The following is a 20950-nucleotide window of genomic DNA, read 5'->3' on the forward strand; positions in this document are numbered from 1 at the left end:
TTCTTTTGAGGTGGGAGGAGCATTCCTTATGATTGTTTGCAAGGTTGGAAAGTTGGGGGCTAGGGGTGGGTAGAAATTAAGATGATCCAGGCTTGTCCATCCTCCTGGAAAAGTGCCTGGGTCAGAAGAACATGTAAGACCCAAGCAAATCCAAACATGTTTTTCTCATTTTAATCTGTGGACACAGGGAAAGGTGATTCCTTTACCTTTTGGGGTAGGTTCAGGGTTCTCAGAATCAAGTTACTCCTGTCCTGGCTATAGATGAAGGAAAACAGACCTGGGACACAAAAAGAAACAGAAGCTAGCAGGGAAATTGTTCGAACCTCTGGATTTGTCAATTATACAAATTAAAACTGGAACCAAGAGTCCTGACAATACCCAAAAGAAAGCACATTTCTAAATAAAACAGTCAGATTTTAAGTTACTGTCTTATGCTTCTGGATATAGGATAAAAGTATAACTCTGACAGTGGTATAACTTTGACAATGTTATAACTCATAAACTTTATACTACACAATATATATAAGTCATATGTAGAACAAAAATATGAGCATGAATGTGTGTGTGTATCTTACAAGAAGCAATGCCATGGGGAAAAAATGCCACAGATATGTTGTCCAGTTATTTCTTCTATCATTCCTCTCCTCTCACCACTCACTGCTTCAAAACCCTAAGCCTCTTTGAGTTAGCCCAACACCCTGCCCCTGGGACTTCATGCCATACTCTAAACTGCTCTTCTTGCCCTCTCCCCACCAGAGGACACTAGACAATATCTAGAGATACTTTTAATTGCCATGGCTAGAGGAGGACAGATGTTATTGGTATCTAAGGGCAGAGGCCAGGATTGCTGCTAAATATCCTATAAAGAACAGGAGAGCTCCCCATAACCAAGATTTATCTAGTCCAAAATGTGAACAGTGTTGAAGTTGAGAAGCCATTCCCTAGGAAATAACCTTAGTTGGGAACCATTGTCTTAGCCCTCTCTCCACTAGCACTCTCTGGATTGCCAATGCATGGTACAGATTTCCAAAAACACACAAACAATATTATAGAGCCCAGTACTAAACTTTACTGTCTCCCAAAATTGTTTGTATTAGTATTGTATTGTTTATACTTGAAAGTAATGTAGTTTGAGTCAATGCACTAAAGTAGCCCACATGAGAGTATACATAGCTATATGAGCATGCATGTGCTTGTTTATTCAAGTCAGGGTTGCAATGAAATAGTTGCTTGACCAAATTCTGCAAGGAAAAAAGAAAGCATCAAAGAAACTTAATTTCATGGTGGATATTTGTTTAGTTTCAAAACATGTTACATGTTTGGGGGCACACCCCACCTTGACTGCAAAAAAGAACAGGTGATCGTTTAAGTCTAGGAGCTACAAGCAATGGAAGAAGCAGAGACGTCTAAAAGTCTGTCCAAATACGGTTAAGTAAACTTGAAGCAGAATGACAATTAAGGGAAGGATGTGCACTTTAATTTACCAGGTTCCATGAATCTCCATGAGACCATGGCATGCAACGACATTCTCCCATTTTCTACAATTTCCAATCACTTGCCCTCTCCTGTGTGACTTTCCCTCCTCTTGCCATTTACAGTTTGTGTTCCAGGGACAGGCTAATGGGGCTTGATTTTGTTACCTCGGCCGGCTTTCCTATAGGAGACTTCATCCTGTAATAATCATAGTTCCAGTGGTGCATGTCTATGAAATTAAAATGGAAGAGATTGGTACTTCAGGAATGTGGTTGCTGTTATTGACAGTCACTCCAGATCAGTCTCTCCACAGGCAAGACAGCTCTTGCACGAAAAATACCTTTGCTTATCAAGTTGAGGCTCCGTGCAGCTGAGATGGCAATTTTGGGCCTATATGACAGTAGCCAGACATGAACTAGAGCCCTCAGGAAAATGAACTTCAGTAATTCTCCAGTATTCCATTAATGTGAAATCCACTAATCTGACACAGCAACTTTATCTCTATTTTAAAGATCTTAGAATGTTAAACAAACACAGCTAGTTGCTCAATAAAAGAAAAAGACACTGTTAACAGCATATTTCCGATAATTAGATGCTTAGTATTTTAGTTTCTAAGTTTCGGTTCACTTTTTAAAATTCAGTATACATTTTATTGTGGAGCGCTAACATAATGTAAAGTCTGCATTTTAGCCATTTATAAGTGTAAAATTCAGTGGCATTAAGTACATTGACAAGATTGTGTCACCATTGCCACTATCCATTTCCAACACTTTTACAAGATCCCAATAGAAAATCTGTACCCATTAAAAAAATTACTCCCCAGCCCCTGATGACCACGATTATGCCTTCTGCCTTGCTGAGTTTAACTACTCTGGGTGCCTTACATGTGATATTTGATATAATTATTTGTCCTTTTGTGTCTTGCTTATTTCAGTTGGTGTTTTCAAGGTCCGTCCATGTTGTAGCAAGTATCAGAATTTCATTCCTTTTTAAGGCTGAATAAAATTCTGTTGTGCGTTTACAACATGTTTTGTGTATCCATTCACACACTGATGGACATGTGGGTTGTTTCCACTTTGGGCTATTTTAAATAATGCTGCTATGAACATTGATACAGAAGTATCTGTTTGAGTCCCTGCTTTGAAATTAAATTTTGATCCATTTTTGGTCATTTAAAAATACAACCTTACAGCTATAAAGTGTAACAAAACAGAGAGTAATCTAATGTATACTTTATCATACAGACAATCCTATGTGACCTTGTGGCATAAGTAGAGAATTTTTTCATGTATGAATACTGCTCCTGAGGGCATTTAACTTATTTTCCAAAGCACATAAAATAAATAACTACAGGTGTTGGTAATGTTCTTTCCTCTGTGGTCTCCCACGGTGCCTGGTTTATATTAAGGATCAGAATGTGGGTTTTTAATATACAAATACTACTATATTTTGAAGCAGCTCACTGTTACTTATCAAAGGTTAAGTAAAAATGAAGGTCAGATCATGTCACTAAATATGACTCCTTTCTCTCCTATAATAGGAATAGTCAAGTGACAGAGAAGAACTGGACATAAATGATTCTGAAGTTTATGTGACCACAAATGACTTTCCTAACCACTTCAATGTATTCATTCAATTGTTTTACAAAGAGAAACCTGAAATATCAGGTTGTCTAACATCAAAACTTCTAAGACAATCTGGCTTTGACAAGACTAAGTATGAAAAGAGAATAAATTTAAAGCTGATGTGAAGAAAAAATAATAAAATAATAGTACAGAAAACCCAAGTTATTGAAAATTATAATAACTGCTAAAGAGGAAAATTTTGGAAACCTTCTCTTAATAAATTATCTCTTCTCATTTAAACAGCTACAGAATTCCAAAATTTTGGGAGATATTTATTAAGTACAGGTCAGTCTGGAAAGATTCTTTAACCCTCATGACAGTTCTGTGGGGACAAACTTATTATTTCCATTTAAAGCTAAGGAAACCAAAAGTTTTAAATAATTCTCATGGGGGCACATGGCTAATAAATGGTGGAGATGAGATTTGAACCCATATCTATGTGACTCCTGAGTTGAAGTTTTTTATGACTATACTACCTAGAATTGTTCTAAGCCACATTTCACAATTGAGATAATGCTTCAAAGACGTGTTTATGAGGGAGATAAGAATTAATGCGCTTTGTGAATTAAAATGGGTCCCTTCAGAGCTATAGGACAGAGCCTGTTTCGACTGCTTTGAACAGAGTCCAAATTATCTGCTATTTCCACTCTGAGAATTTAGCAACCCAACATGGGTCTATCTGAAATCATCTCTCATTTCTCTTTGACCTCTCCCATGAGATCCTAATGGTGGCTGTTTCCACTGAAATAAAAATATTTTAGGAATGATGGCATTTCCAGGATATTTTTGAGCGTTTCACTGCTGCTCTTGTAATTATTACTAATTATAACTGTTGTTCCCCTTAGAGCAAATAAACACAGGATGTTCTTATGCTATTTGCTTAAAGAAAGAGGCTAATGGTAATCTATAAAGAAATTATCAACCAAATGTGGACTCACGTATTTCTTTTTCCTATGTACTGGCATTAATAATTTCAGAAGTCATCAGCATGCATGGTTCTGAGTTCACATTTATATTTGCTTCAGGATAATTTATAGCAGCCAAAAATGACACAAACAACTTAGAACAGCAGTCATTATGAAAATGGTAAATTAAAATGGAATACTGACTGATGTCTTATAGAAAATTAATGTGCCATTAACCTTAACTATACCAATAAAGTTACATTATGAAAGTCAACTACAAGAACAGTTATCCACCTGGGATACACAGGAAATAGCATAGATTAATTCTGTGTTAAGGTGGGATGCTGAGGTTAAAAGGGAAAGGTAAATGAAGCCAAATATTAAGCCCAGGTTTAAATAAAAATCACAAATTTAGGCACATAAGCTAATATTAGTTCAGGATTTCCTTTCTTATATTACTGATTATTTCTGTTATAATTCACCGTGATTACTTTTTATCAGGTAGCTTCAGTCCAAGTTTCTTTCTGTACATAACATTAACACATCTAAGTATACTTTCAAGTAGTAAAACATTTTAGAGCTTGAAGGGTCACTAAACATAATTAAATCCCCCCACTTCTCATTCTAAACATGAGAAAACAAAGAGCTCAAACAACAAAGATGCTTGAGAACAAATTCAGTCTAATTTTCATTCCAGAATTATATCCCGAACAACCTGATTGATTCTTGTTTCAGCTATATTCTCCTTGCTAAGGCATTTTCTCCTTTGATTCTCCAACTCGACAGATTGTAGAAATCCAGGATTTTTAACAAGTAAAACAGAGATAATAATGCCAATATAAGCATTTATTATGATAGGCTAAGAAAATGTTCTTTAAGATCATGCTTTAAAATTGTTAAAGGCTATACATGTATCGCTATTATAAATGAGGGACTTGAAGAAGTTTAATTCTCTTTTACAGGGTCTCTATATACACCAAAAAGAATATACAGTTGCCCCTTGAACAACGAGGAGGGTAGGGGTACCGACCCCCATGCAGTCAAAAATCTGTGTATAATTTTGACTGTTCCAAAACTTTAATAGCCAACTATTCACCAAAAGTCTTACTGATAACACAGTCAATTAACACATATTTGTATCTTATATGCATTATTCTTACAATAAATAAGCTAAAGAAATGTCATTAAGAAAATCATAAGGAAGAGGAAACATATTCACTATTCATTAGATGGAAGTGGATCATCATAAAGGTCTTCACCTTCATCATCTTCAAGTTGAGTAGGCTGAAGATGGTGAGGAAGAGGAGGGATTAGTTCTGCTGTCTCTGGGGTGACAGAGGTGAAAGAGATGGAAGGAGAGGCAGGAAAGGCAGGCACCCTTGGTGTAACTTTTATTTTTAAAAAATTGGGTATAAGTGGATCCATGCAGCTAACGTTGTTCAAGCGTTAAGTGTTCTGGCTTCCAGATCTTAAAAATGCGTTTTTTAGGCACCGTTCATCCAATTTACTGGGTATGATTCTTGAATATCTCTGGATATTACAGATGTGTAAAATCATATAACTGTAATATTTATCTTATATGGTACTTGTGAATGTTAAATAATATATATATAATATTTGAGATAATGCTAAAAGCCTAGTATGCATTTGATAAACATTGATTAATATTAATTTTCTTTCCTTTTCCTTTTGAATCATCCTTCTTTCTTTTGACTAGGTATCATAAAATTGCAAAATTCTGAATAGTAGTAACAGGCAAGAACAAATTTGGATTTACAAAATAATTTTATTAGAAGAGGGAATTAGTTAACTGGCCTCTCCATAAAATAAACCGATAGGTGCAGTGGCTCACACCTATAATCCCAAAACCTTGGGCGGCCAAATGGGAAGGACTGCTTAAGCTTAGACATTCAAGACCAACCTTCGCAACATAGCAAGACCTCATCTCTACTTAAAAAATAAAAAATAATCCGGCATAGGGGCATGCATAGGCAGTCCCAGCTACTCAGGAGGAGGAGGGAGGAGGATCCCTTGAGCCCAGGAGGTGGAGGGTGCAGTGAGCTCCACTGCACTCTGGCATGGGTGACAGTGCAAGACCCTGTCTGAAAACACACAACACACATGCACACAAACACAAAAATAACAGATGTATAAAATAAAAAGTAAATCTGCACATAGAGACAGTACTACACATCCCTAAGCATTCTCATTTAAAATACGGTACTTGCAGCTCTCACATATTAGGAGGAGAGTAATATACAAAAATCTTGATTAATTATACAAATGCTTCAAGGAAGAAGAATATAGTCATTTTGTTCAAGAGAAAGGAATCCTGATGTGTCAAAAAGACACTTTGCTATATCCCTGTTATTCTGACAATTCCTGATGGAGACAGCGCCAAGCTCTTCTGGAATAAGCTATTATATATCTTTTCCTATATATTATATAGTGAAGGGTCTAGTCACATGATCACATATCAATATACACATTTTTTTTTTTTTTTAAGAGATAAGTTCTCGTTACCCTGCCCAGGCTAGAGAAGTTATTCACAGTTGCAATCATCACACACTGTGGCCTCAAAATCCTGGGCTCAAGCAATCCTGCTGCCTTAGCCTTCCAAGTAGCTGGAACTACAGGCGTGCACCACAGGGCTCGGCGTCTTAAACTCTTCGTTTTAACATATCAAATCACCATCTAAGATTAATATTCAAGTTAACTGTAACTTAAATCTAGAGAAATACAAAGCAATGGGGAAAATGAAGTCAAAAGACTAAGTGTCCTGTTGATTCCTGTAAGTCATACCACAGGCATCTATACCATTGATGCAAAAGTAAGATAGCACTTTCAAACGACGCTAGTCTTCTCAGAAAAAAGGGTTGCCAGCTCCCTGGGCCACAGACTCCGAGTGCTAGCACATCAGTCGTTTTAAAGAAATTACTAGCATGCTGTGTTTGGTTTCCCGTCTCCTACCTAGCATTTTACAAACTGTATCAAAGCACGGAGTGTAACAGCTCCAATTTCTTTCACAGCAGCAGCACTGTGTGAGAAAAATTGACAGATTAACTAGAAGAAAGCCTCCAAACTCACTATGAACTATGACTGTCTATTAGAACAGAATGGTAGGCCAAAGAGTACACATAAAGAAATGCCTCGGTGATCCATTGCACAATGAACCAATGGGTATGATAATGCTCTTCAGGATTTGTGTGTGAGAGGGAGAGCACAATCCAGGAATGATAACCTGCACAATTTTGCTTAGAACTCATTCTGGGTGAGGACAAAGATCAGGAGTTGAAAAGTAGCTATTGATTTTTGTAAGTGTTTCGCTTATTATTTTGATGAATCCTCTGCCCGCTAGCTTCTTCTAACAAACAAACTACACTAAACAAATCTGGTCCTGGCATAAATTAATGAGGCTGAGTTAAATGAAGCCCCAACTGTGTCACAAACAAGGACCACTGTTAATTGAATTCATATATGCAACTTGTCTTCTTCTTCATGACAATCCATCGGGTCTAGATTCAGTGGGCAATGATAATCCTTGCATTTATACAGACATTTACAGTATGCTTCAGAAATATTTGCCATGTAGTCCATACAATTATACTAACAAAATAGGTAGTATTCATAGTATTACAACTATTTAAGAGAGGTGTGAGAGGCCACTAGAATGGTGATAGTGTGTATGTATGTAGAAGGAAATGTGTATGTATGTAGAAGGAAAGGAAGGCATGGGGGAAGGAAAATGAAGTCACAAAAGGGAAATTAGAGGAAGAAATACATGGGATCACTGTCAACTTAACTGGTGTGTGTTTTTCCTTTTGAGTTACTTATTAAAAGGGTTTGCATCAATAGGCATTTTAAAGAAAACCATGGATAAATGAAACTTGTGAACTGGCAACTGCAATGTGTACATTACTAAGAACATGTGATAGGCAATGTTTTACACTGTTTGGATAAATGAAATGAAAAAAAAAAAAACATCAACAGACTGTATATTATGCCTCAATCTTGTAAGATTCTCTTAGGAAAAACACTGCCAGAATATTCTTTATAAACCTTAATTTATTTATCTATTTATATTAGTTCAATAAGTTAACTAATTGAGACTAATAAAAGTTTCAAATTGGCAACTTACAATTTGGGACTTTTTCTCCAGTCATTTAGTATAATTTGAGCTTTCACAAATTTTTAAGTACAATAGATCAGTGGGAGGAAATGCCTCAAATACATCTTGATAAAGCATGTCCTTAAAAACATGTTTTATTGTCAAACAGATGAATTAATACAGAAAGAGCACATAAAAGACTCTATGTGCTGGAGTATTTAATATCTATTAACAATCCACCAAATATTCTATTGTTATTTTCATTTATTAATTTGTTAATTTCACTATAATTATCATGAGATTATGATATAAAAATAGAAGCTGTGTTCATCATAAAAGATGACCCACATCTTTAAAATCAAATAAAATACAAGGATAAGACATTTGAGAAGTGACATTTTTTTCAGTGAAGAAAGGGTAACAATATAACCAAATAATACCAGAAGCTGGAAGTCTCAAGATAAACAAGTTTTTGACTAAGTGATATTTGGGACTGGCATTAAGAAACTCTTCAAAATATTCAACATTTATCAAAGGTCAAATATATGTTAGAGGAACTCTGCCTTGTAAATATATTAAACACGTGGATGTAATTTTTTAAACCAAATTTTTAAAAGTTTTATATAGATAGTAACATAATCCATACTTTCCAGTTAAGGGCTCCAAGACTCAACACTAGTTAAATGTCTTATTAATGCTCATTACTAGTAAAACCAGAACTTGATTGAATCAAAGCCTTCTGATTCTAGATGCATAAATTTATCCAGCACATTAAAAAAATGAATTGGCTAAAAATGGGCCAGTTCAGGGTCTCAAAATATTCTCCAATTACATATTTCAGTAACCTTTTTAATTCTGATTATAACAGTCATATTTCTGAGGAAAAAAAAATAGAAAAAAAAGTAAAAAGCCAGTTCAGGGTCTCAAAATATTCTCCAATTACATATTTCAGTAACCTTTTTAATTCTGATTATAACAGTCATATTTCTGAGGAAAAAAAAATAGAAAAAAAAGTAAAAAGCATAAATAGAAAAATAGAAATCTCTTAAGTCCACCATTAAAAAAATATAATACTGTTAGCATTCTTATAAATAACCAAGCTGGATATCCACTGTTTATGCCTGCCAACTGCCTGTCTTTACTTCAGGTAACAGCATCCCACTTTTCATTTGGGAAACTGATGAACATATGTTGGATGAGTGTCAACAAGATAGCCTGTCTAAAGTTCTCACCTTAATTCATACAAGTGGTAAAAATTACCTAAGTTAAATCAACTGGTCACTTTCTCTACTAGAAATTCTCATTTCAAGAGAAGTTACTCATTGTAGGGTGCAAAAAAAAAAAAATGAAGCTGATTTATGCTCAATGATATTGACTAACTTTCAAATTCCTTCTACATAGCTATTCATAGCTAATTATTTCAATTCTATGAACTGCCCTATATATTTCCAGTAAAGCTCCCTTTGTTTTTGTATGCATGTTTCTTTTAGATATACATTTCAGTGGATTTTATTATTTAAATTTAAAACTCTTAGGAAAGAGGATGCGAATAATTTTGAGGTTTATGCTACACATTATGAGAACATATCTATTGAAACCCTCTCAAACAGTGGGCATTAATTTTTCTTTTTCCCGTTTACCAATTTGATACCTGAAACATGATATAATAACTTAAATGAACAGTTCATTGATTAACAGTGAAGCTGTTAAGAAGCTCTCTGTATTTCTTGTTCTTTAAAATTGATTGTTCGTATTTTGCTGCTTAATTGATACGTCATTTGCTTATTAGATTTAGAGATATGACAGTTGTTTTCAGTTTAAGGTTTGCAAATTTTTTCTCATTTTGTTAATAATCGTAATTGTATTTCTTTTACATGCGTATCAAATTACTATAGTATTAAATTGATAGATATTTCATTTTATATTTTTTTTAAAAGAAAGGCTCACCTTATCCCCAAATCATATAGTTATCTTGTTTGCTTGGATTCCACTGTAATTATATATTTAACATTTATTCCTTAATAAATCTCAGTTTCATCTGATATGCAGGGAGATAATGATTTGCCCTACCCTTTCACCTATATCACATCATGTTCATATAATCCACACTTACATAGCTTCACTGAAACGCCAACCTCAACATAAATTCACTTCTAATATGTATGTAGGTCAGTTTCTTGACCTTTTCATTTGTCTAATCTAGTATTATATAAACACTTCATTAAAAATTTTTTTTTTAGTTATTTTTGAAATTCTTTTGGCTACTCTTGGATATTATTCCTCCAATTGTATTTCAGGGCAATTTTAGAACTCTAATATATATACATATGTATGTGTGTGCATAAAACTAAATTCTGTATCATATTTAACCTTCCCATTTTATTGAAACTTCATATTCTTTGGCAAATTATTATGGTTTCCGTCATATAAGAATCTCACATCTCTTAAGTAAATTCATATGAATTTTATACTTTGTTGCTATCATTTTTAACTGTACATTCTTGTTTGTTTTTGACAAGAAAACTGAAATTAAATAAAAGCAGTACACTTTAAAAGGTGTTAAAAACATGTATTTTTAAAGTTTTCAGATTCATAAGTATAAAGGGCATAATCATATTTCTCATAGGCAGAAATAATTTTATATGCTTTCCATATTTTTCTGTTATTCCTTTTTCATCTCTTACCAGATACAAAGATTTTAAGAATCACTAAGTTAAACAAAGTATAAGGGAAGCATCCTTTATTTTGGGGGGAATTTGGTGGGTATGCCTGAAATGCTGTCTCCTTAAGTACTATATGACTTAGGTCTGAGTCATATAAAGTATCAATCTATTACTGGACTACTAATTATTTTTGTTGTTTTATAGTGTTTTAAGTCAGGAATGGTTAAGAAAGTTTATCAAACATCTAGTCGGGAGTGATTGTATGAGCATGCCCCTAGGCTAACAGGAGTTTCAGAATCACCACCCCACCTCCGGCCCTGATATTTATTCTGTTTCAGGCATTTAAAATTACACTGCTTCATAAAGGACACCTGTCAGTTTTTCCTCTATTTCTGAATCCATTTTATTACCATAAAATTGCTTATTTGTTAATAATTTAAAGTAGTTTATCCATTAAGATGATAGCACGTGCAATTTTTTTGGAGGTTAAAATGACAACTTTTCAGGGTTTCTTTTCCTGGGTTATTTTGTTTATTAATGTTTTTAAACTTGAGTTAATTTATATAATTTGCATTGATAAAAATACCCATTTTCCTTAACATTTTTAATCCCTTCAGTATTGATATAACCTCTTCTTATAATGACTATATTTTTGGGTTTTTATTTTCTGTACAAGACGTTTAAACAGTTTATGTATAACTTGCTTTTAAGTAACAGTTCTTAGATTTACCTAATCTGTTTTCTGTTGTTTCCTATTTTCTATTAATTGATCATTATTTAATAATCTTTTAATTATTTTACTTACTCCTATAATTTTATTAACTTTTCTAACTTTTCCAGTTGAACATTACTTTATTTTATTTACAATATGTCATGTGATAAAATTTTTGATCCTAACTCACAGATTTTCACACAGTGTTTTTATTTTATTTTATTTTATTTCAAAAGTGGGTTCTTTATACTCATAATGTGATTTGTGACACCCATTGTGACACAGATGGTTTGGTCCTTTCCAATAATAAAAATATAATTAAAAAAATAATAAAAAATGGTGCTTTTTGGAATACTTGTGCTTTTTGAAACTACAAATCACGTTATGAGTATAAAGAACACAGTTTTTGAAAAATAATAAATAAATTATTTCTTCCAAATGTTGGAGAAACCAGTGTTTCCAGTCGATTGACCTAAGACAGGTGTTTTAGGCCCTTTTGGATTTTTAAATTGTTTTTACGTGTATGTTTCTGTGTATGTGTGTGGTGGCTTGTATTTATGGGTATGTGGTGTTCATTGCTATAATAGGAAATAACATTAAAAACTGGAGTTACAAATTATTAAGAACATAACAAAAATAAAAACACTATGTATGAAAATCTGTGAGTTCGGATCAAAAATTTTATCTTCAGGCAAATACGTAGCCTTAAATAAAATGTTATCACATGACATATTGTAAATAAAATAAAGTAATATTCAACTTGAAAAGTTAGAATAGATAATAAAACTATGGGAGTAGGTAAAATTTCAGGATCTCCTGGGAGAAGTTTCTCCTAGCTCGCCCGGTAAAAATTTTTCACAGATCTTTGTAACAAACTGGCCAATGACTAAAAAGTTTACACCAGCCAGATTTGTTCAGTGACAGTCCAACATTAACAGCAAAAATCGATGCAATTTACTTGACTTTTATGCTCTATGTCAAATGTTGGTTGGCAGTGTTTGATTGCCCTAATTATTCAGGGTAATGAAAAGTATTTAATATTAATAAACATTTCTGAAATCTCCACAACATTGATAAAAGGAGACCTAGCCACTGGTTTTAAAACCTCCCATCCTGTTGTCATTCATGTTCTTTCCACTGGTATTCCATTGGTCATAGCAATATGTTTGGTCTCACGATGTGTGCACCATTATAACTGGCTAATTTTTGTATTTTTTGTAGAGACAAGGTCCCACTATGTTGCCCAGGCTGGTCTCGAACTGCTGGGCTCAGTGATCCTGCCGCCTTAACCTCCCACAGTGCCATTTTTATCTTTAAAAAAGTTCTTTCATATCATAAAAAACTCTCACGTTTTTTCTTAATTAGTTTTCATTCATCCATTTAATAAATATTTATTAAGTGCTTACAATATGTCAGATACACATCTTTAAGAATCCTTCAAAATTCTATAACTCAGGAAAATATCTAAGGGTTACCTAAGAAGTTCTGTTTGTATTTAAATGAAGGGCAAAGAGTTTTAAGAAGGAAATGTAATAGCTTAGAAAACATATTTCTATTCAACCATTTGCCATACAAGCAATTTTCTAAATAATGATCTAATCATACAGTTTACAAAGTATTATAAATGTGCATAAGCCTTTCCTTGACATAATGAGCTACCTGTACAGACAGTAGATTAAATGCACACTACAAACTACTCTTAGCATGCCAGATCAGTGAAGAAAACCTATTGAAATGCTATTCCTGCTGAGTGACCAAAAGGAACATCAGTTATTTGTTCTCACAGGTGCACAGCTGCATTCTCTGTCAAGAATGCTTCAAGTAACACACTTCATACTACTTTTACTTCAGATGATTAAAAAGTAGATTGGCAAAGAATCATTAAAAGCTTCAATAGAAAGAAAACTCAACAGTTCTAGTATCAGTGAAAAGTTTCTTTATGCTTCTTGTCAAATATGATTCTGTTTGATATATTTTTAATGGCTACAAGAAAAATAATGAAGAAATTAAAATCAATATAAAATTACAAATCAAAATACTATTCTAGGGTTGACAGAAAGAGTATTTCAAATCAAGGGAGAAAAATCCATCACCAACTCAATCTTCAATGCTTTACTTTCTGAAGAGACTATGACTCATTCTTGCTGCTATTGCTAGGCAGGACAGGTTGAATCAGGAGTGGGGAAACAGTCTTTAATTAGAAATTCATTGAATTTTGTCAGATCCAATAAGACATTAATGTTATTTCAGGGGGAATGGTAGGTATGTTTTTATTCTGTCTGCTTCTGATTCAGATATTTTCATTCCAGGCTACATTCCTAGGCTGTTATTTTTCATTCTTCAAAAATAAAAAATGTGTGGAAAACAGGAGGATAAAGTCAAGGGAGTCTTTTTGTTTACAAATCAAATGTGAAATTTTCAAAACACATCTACTGCTTTGAAAGACAGGTTGAGAAGCTATCATTTGAGAGTTAACTGGATTTGTGCACTCAAGCAGTGGCAGTAAGACAATTTTTCAGTATTCAATTGCAATCCTTTTTATTTGTGTATTATAATAGAAAACAAGTGAGAGCACAGAACGAGTGAGTTTTAGGTAGCAGAGGGTTAAAAGCCTTTCATATACACAGATAATCATGGCAATTTTAGTTAAACTATCAAACAACACCTAAAGTCTCGCAGGTGCTCAATATGCCACTGGGGTAAAAGTGAAACTATTTTTAAAAGGGAACAAGTAATGGTGTATGTTTTAGGTCAAACATTACCTACAGATGAGAGCATAAAACTAAAAATAAAGGCAAAGTGTGATGAGGCAGCATGTGCTGAGGTAAAAAAGTGGGAAGGCTGTCCCTTATGCTATAAATGTCTCTATAGGCTTTGTAAATCACAGAGGACATCACTTTTAGGGATAGCAAATAACAGACATTCTGCATTGTGACATAAAATAAAGCCATTCTCCCTTGTACATGCTGTACTGACTGAGAAAAATTTCTCATACAGATCCCATAGCTCCACAGTGTCAGTCATAGCCAATGTTAGCCTGTGGGACTTTAAAAATGATCAAGGTTAATCTTTTCATTTTATAGAAGAGAAAACTGGAGTTTATAAGAGTAGGAAACTTGAAAAGTACCTAATAAATTAGTTGAGGGCTAAAGCCAAGTTATTTGACTATTGCTATAATACTCTCTCCCTTTATCGGAATGTCTCAGTCATGAAAACACAAATTCAACCATCCATCCATTTGGTACCAACAGCTCTAAGACTTAGAAACTATTGCAGTAGTTCATTGGAGTCTGATAAAATTTAAACATATTCCACCTGAAAACTAAAATAAGTTGATATAAAAAAGGTAGGGACATAAATGTAATCAGCATACCATAAAGTGTTTAATACAAGTAAACTTTTACTATTTCTATTTCTCACTATTTTACAGATAGAAAATATTTATATAAGTATGATAAACAACACATATGAAAGCAAGCACGCCAAAATTGAACTGGTCCTGAGACTTTCCACATGTGGAAAACAGAAGTGGCAAATGTTTCTCTTTGATGCCATTTGCTCATTAGACATAGCTTGCTTGTTCCACAAGCTATGTCTAATGTATTTTTTTAAAAAAAACTATTAGTTGTCAACATTAAAATATTGAAGTGTTTCAAAAACTTAAAAATTCTGGTTTCCATTGATATATTAAAAGATCAAGCATCACTGGGACTCCATTCTGAAATGGCAACAATTACCTAAACTGGGTATAATATATCTGTCATTTCCCTGCCATGTGAAGGCCTGGACTGCAGGAATGTCGATGGAAATGGGGAAGAAACAAGAGTCGCAAACAAAAGAGAAATAAGTCATATAAAAATCAAGTAGGAAATGCAGGCATCAATATTACTTTGTAATTACAGCAAATATAAATAGATCAAACACTGTAATTAAAAGGTAGATATTTATAGACTGGCTTTTAAAAAACACATGATCTAACTATTGTCTACAACTGAAATATTTTAGGTTCAAAGAGAAAAACAGGCTGAAAGTTAAAAGATGGAAAAGGACATATGCAAACAGTAACCAGAAAAAGAGCTGGAACAGCATTACTAATACCATACTTCAATACTTTAAGCCAAAAATTTTAATACAGATAAACAGGAGATTTTACAATGAGAAAAGGGTCAATCTGCCAGTAAAAAATAGTACCTATAAACTTATATGCACCTAAAAAACAAAGACCCAAAATAGAGGAAGGGAAACTGATAGAATTTAAAGAAGAAATAGAAAATTTAACAATAATAGTTGAAAAGCTTCAATATCCTTCTTTAAATCATGGAAAGAAAATCAGACAAAAGATCAAAAAGGATCCAGAAGACTTAACACTATAAACAAACTAGATCAGCAAACATGTATAGAACACTCCACTCCAAAGAGCAGAATACACATTCTTCTTAAGTGCATTGAAAACATTTTTCAAAATAGACTGTAAAAGATCTACAGACCATATTTTATATACATTTTTCCTACATTATACAGATATTAAAATATTAAAGGTTTTATAAATAATATAAAAGGTGATACAACAAATTCAATGAGTTTAAAAGGAATAAAATCATAAAACGTTCTATGACCACAATAAAATTAAATTAGCAATCAAAACTAAAAGTAAATCTGGGAAATGTGTGGAAAATAAATAATTTAACCATAAATAACCAAGGGGTCAAGAAACAAAATCAAAAGGGAAATTACTGTGAGACTTTGAGATGCATGAAAATGATAACAGAATATGCCAAAACTTGTAAGATGAAGCTAAAGCTGTACTTCAAAGAAAATGTATAACTTTAAATGCCTATATTTAAAAAGAATAAAAATCTAAAATCAATACTTAACTTTCCACCTTGAAACCCTGGAAAAGAAGAGCAATAGAAGGGAGAAAATAATAAAGACTCGAGTAAAATATAAAGGGAATTGCAAACAAAAATACAATAGAAAAAAAATCAATGAAATAAAAATTGGGTCTTAGAAAAGATAAATAAAATTGACACAACTTTAGCTAGACTGACAAAACAATTGAGAAAATTCAAAATCTTCAAATCGAGAGTAAAATGGGGATAACAACAGAATTTACAGATATTTTAATAAAAAGGATTATAAAGCAATTACTATAAACCACTATGTTATCAACAAATTAGATAATTTAGACAAAATAGAAAAATTCCTAGAAAGACATAAACTACTGAAATTGATTCAAGAAGAAACAAAAAATCTGAATAACTCTCTATCAAGGAAAGTGAATTAGTAATCAAGAAACTTCTCATAAAAAAGTCCATGAGCAGAAGGCTTCATCAGTAAATTCCACAAAATGTTTAGTGAAATTCTTCAAAAACTAAAAGACAAAGAAACACTTTCAGACTCATTATATAAGGCCATTATTACCTTGATACCCAAACCAGACAACAGCATCATAAGAAAGCTACAAATTAATACTCCTTATGAAGATAGACACAAAAATTTTCAACAAACCAAATCTATAAACATACAAAAAAATTACAGACTACAAACTACTCGGATTATTCAAGTAATGCAAAATTAATTCAACATATAAAAATCAATCAATGTAGCACACCATATTAATACAATAAAGAACAAAAGCCACATAATCATTTTATACAGGCATAAAAAGTATTTTAAAAATGCAAAACTCCTCCATGATTTAAAAAAAAAAAAAACTCAAGGAACTAGAAAGGAAAATCCTTGGAAGGAAGATCCTAAACCTAAAAAAGGGCACCTGCAAAAAAGGGCATCTCACAGCTAACATCATACTTACCAGTAAAAGATGAAAGCTTTTCCCATAATATCAAAAATAAGACAAGAATGGTTGTCTTGCTATTTCAATTCAATTGTAGTAGAGGACCTAATTAGGACAATTAGGAAAAATAAAATAAAATAAAATAAAATAAAATGTGCCTAGATTGGAAGGAATGAACAAAACTATCTCAATTTCTTCTACATAGAAAATCCTACGGAATCCACAGAAAATTTTAGATCTAATAAACAAGTTCAAGCAAAATTCTAGGATACAAGCTCAATATATAAATACCAGTTTTATTTCTATACACTAGCAATGAGTAATTCAAACATGAAATTAAAAAATAATTTCATTTAAAATATCAAAAATAAAATATTTAGGAACAAATTTAATAAAGTCAGTATATTAAAGATGTGTACGCTGAAAACTACAAAACATCATCGAAAGAAATTTTAAAAAGAACTAAATAAATGGGAAGACACCCCATGTTCATGGAATGGAAGATTTACTAGTGTTAAGACTGCAACACCTCCAAATTGATTTACAGATACTATGTAATCTTTGTAAAAGTTCAAGGTGGTTGTATTGCAGAAATTATAAAAGTGATCTTTATATTCATATGGAAATTCAAGAGCCTCCAAGTAACTGAAACATCCTGAAAAAAAAAAAAAAAAAAAAGTCTGACAACTTAGACTACATAGCCAAAATATATCCAGAATATATCAAGAACTCTTATAATTCAATACTGAAAAAAGACCCAGTTAAAAAATGAACAAAAATTTGAATAGACATTTATCCAAAGAAGATATACAACTGTCCAACAAGTACATGAAAGATGCTCAAATCATTAGCAATTAGAGACATGCAAATCAAATCCACAATGAGAAACACTTCCCATTCACTGAGATGACTATGGTTAAAAAACAAGCAACCACAGGGTTGACAAGAATGGGAAGAAATAAAAACCCTCATGCATTGCTGCTGAGAATGTAAAATGCAACCACTTTGGTAAACAATTTTGTTTATCATTCTTCAAAAAGTGCATCATAGCTTTACCATATGACCCAGCAATTCCACTCCTAGGACATCTAAGCAAAATAAAAACATATTCCACACAAAAACTTGTACACAATATTCAAAGCAGCATTATTTATAATTATAAAAAATAGAAACAACTCCAAAGTCCATCAAATGATGAATGAATAAACAAAATGTTGTATATCCATAGAATCAAATATAAATCATCCATAAAAATAAATGAAGTACTGATACACGCTACAGCATGAATTTTAATACATCATGCTAGCTGAAAAAAGCCTGACACAAAACTCTACATATAATATTACTCTATTTGTGTTACACTTCCTGAATAGGCAAATCTACACAGGCAGAGTGTACATTAGTGATTGCAAGGAGTTGATGGACAGGTTAACAAGGAGTGGCTGCTAATGGGTCCTGGGATTCTTTTGGTTTTGAAAATATTATTGAATTTAATAACGATAATGGCTGCACAATCTGGGAATATACTATAAACCACTGACTTGCATACTTTAAAAAGGTTATGTTTATGATACATGAATATCTCATTTAGAAAAAAAGAAGATTCACAAAAATAATTGCATCAAAGTATGGTTTATGAATTGGTCAATATAAAGAGAAAGTACCATTCAAGAAGAATCTAAGATTTGGAAACTATATCGTTGGTATATGAGAAAGGATGAGTTAAATTTAGCAACTAATAAAGTACATTACTTAGAAATTCAGCAATAAGTTGATTCAGAATATTAAGCAAATAAATACATTAAAAGGTCATGACCAACCAAAAAAACAATAAATAATTCTCAGAGACTTGCCTGAAAAAAGCATGTTGTGAAATAATTTTCAATTAATTCATTTATAGGAACAATTAACCCTTTCAGTTGTCAAATATGTCTCCTTTCTTTGTACAGAGTACATTCTCTAATAGGTAAGAAAGCTACTCACTACCATGCTAGGCTGATAACTACCCAGGCCAGAGTAGAATCAGAAATTTCTAGCACCGATAACTGTGGGAACTACAGGATCATTCATACAGCGATTTTTCAAGTGTCAAAATCTGAAAACTATTGATAGTTCTGAGCAAAAAATGAATATAAAGGTCATAGCAGCACTGGGGAAATGGACCTGTAAGTGAATTCTACTTGCCATAGGAAGTGAAAAATAACTTTTTAACACCCTCCTTATTATTATTCTAATCATTTTAGAATCTCAGTTTTACCCCTATTAGTGGTTTATGAATAAATAAATAACTGTATAATTTCTCCACTGGCCTAATCACTTTGAAAAAATAACACATTTGATGTTTTCAAAAGATACAATCTTACCAGATTATTACAAAGACAATGGTCCCAAGCCACATACATTACAATGGAGACATAAATTACAATGGAGCTTTTTCCATTTTAATTTATGTCTCCATTGTAATGTGTATGGCTTGGAGAAAGCTCATTCTGTTTATCTGCTTCTGTTGAGTAAACATACTGGGAATATGTTGTATTTCTGACACATTATTGTTGGGTCAGCTCACACAATGTGATAAAGCCAACTCTTTGCCTTTATTATTTTCCTAATTACCAAGGCCAACAGTGTTTCATCTAAATTATGTTGTGAACTCAAGCGAAAAGATGTTAAGTGTCTTCCTCATAAGTGATATAACACTCTTTCCTCCCTTTGGTCTATCTTTAATCATAATCAATGTCAAGGATCATGTAAAATTTTTTAAAGTACTAATAGAATCTGGCCCTAAATATGTTTCATTGAATGTAAATGGTGTAGATTAATAATCCAACTAATATTTTCCGCTGTGATGTTTATAATGTGTAATTAATTTCATTCTTAAGTATACAAATATACTTTATAACAGAAGATTGAGCATTATAACTAAGCTACATAATTATTACATAAGGCATTCAATAACAAATTTAATTTGATATGAAGGATAAAGTTAATAGGCATATAAATCTAAACTTTAAAATAAAATATATTGTAAAAGAAATTATCTACTTACATATTGGCTTCTAACTTCCCATTACAATGTAATGAACAAGTAATTTCACCAAATGATGCTTAATACTACTACTTTTAATAGCCCATCAGAAGACAGATGAACTGAATTTCACTGTGCATCTTACCTACTTATATGTAATCTAGATTTACAGGAAATCTAAATAACAGTCAACCAAAGATGCCATAATCTAATTCCTATTGAAAATGAAAAATCCAAAGGTGACAATCTATTGTGATACAAAATATACCGTTTACACAGTATTCCAAGGATACTATCAGCTCTGAGTACCCGCTGAAAATACTTTCCCTCTTTTATTGTAACACTGGTAGTATGACTCTAGAGTTACCTTGAGCTAAGGATTCAGGTAGAGGAAGCTGAGAGTGTAGACAGAGGGAGGAAAGTCGCTGTGCTCCTACCCAGACTTGCTTGCTTTATTACACCTCTCTGAGGATCACAGCTAGGCTGAATCAGAGGTGCCTGTGGGACTCAGGAACCATAAATTTGGAGCTGTCCTCTGTGGTAGTGCTGAAAGAGAACTAGTAGCGGTGAACAACAGAGGTGCTCAAATTGCAAGGTATGAGAGACCTGCTATAGCAGTGATTCAATCCAAAGTCATGAGAAAGA

At 32.8% G+C, this 20950-nt stretch overlaps 1 protein-coding gene across 14 annotated transcripts in view; it reads right to left on the minus strand.

Annotated features, from left to right (window-relative positions):
* Positions 1-20950, minus strand: part of CNTN4 (contactin 4) — a 976967-nt gene that overhangs the window by 745711 nt on the left and 210306 nt on the right. Inside the window, exon 1 of one of the 14 annotated variants that reach the window (XM_073009920.1) lies at positions 207-225. The exons of 12 other annotated variants lie outside the window; for them this stretch is intronic. The gene's annotated coding sequence lies outside the window, so the exon portion shown is untranslated. Of the gene's footprint in view, positions 1-206; positions 226-20950 lie in introns of those variants that run through there. One more of the 14 variants, XM_073009919.1, reaches the window with a different exon arrangement.

Source organism: Chlorocebus sabaeus, chromosome 22 (assembly GCF_047675955.1).
Source record: "Chlorocebus sabaeus isolate Y175 chromosome 22, mChlSab1.0.hap1, whole genome shotgun sequence".
NCBI lineage: Eukaryota > Metazoa > Chordata > Mammalia > Primates > Cercopithecidae > Chlorocebus > Chlorocebus sabaeus.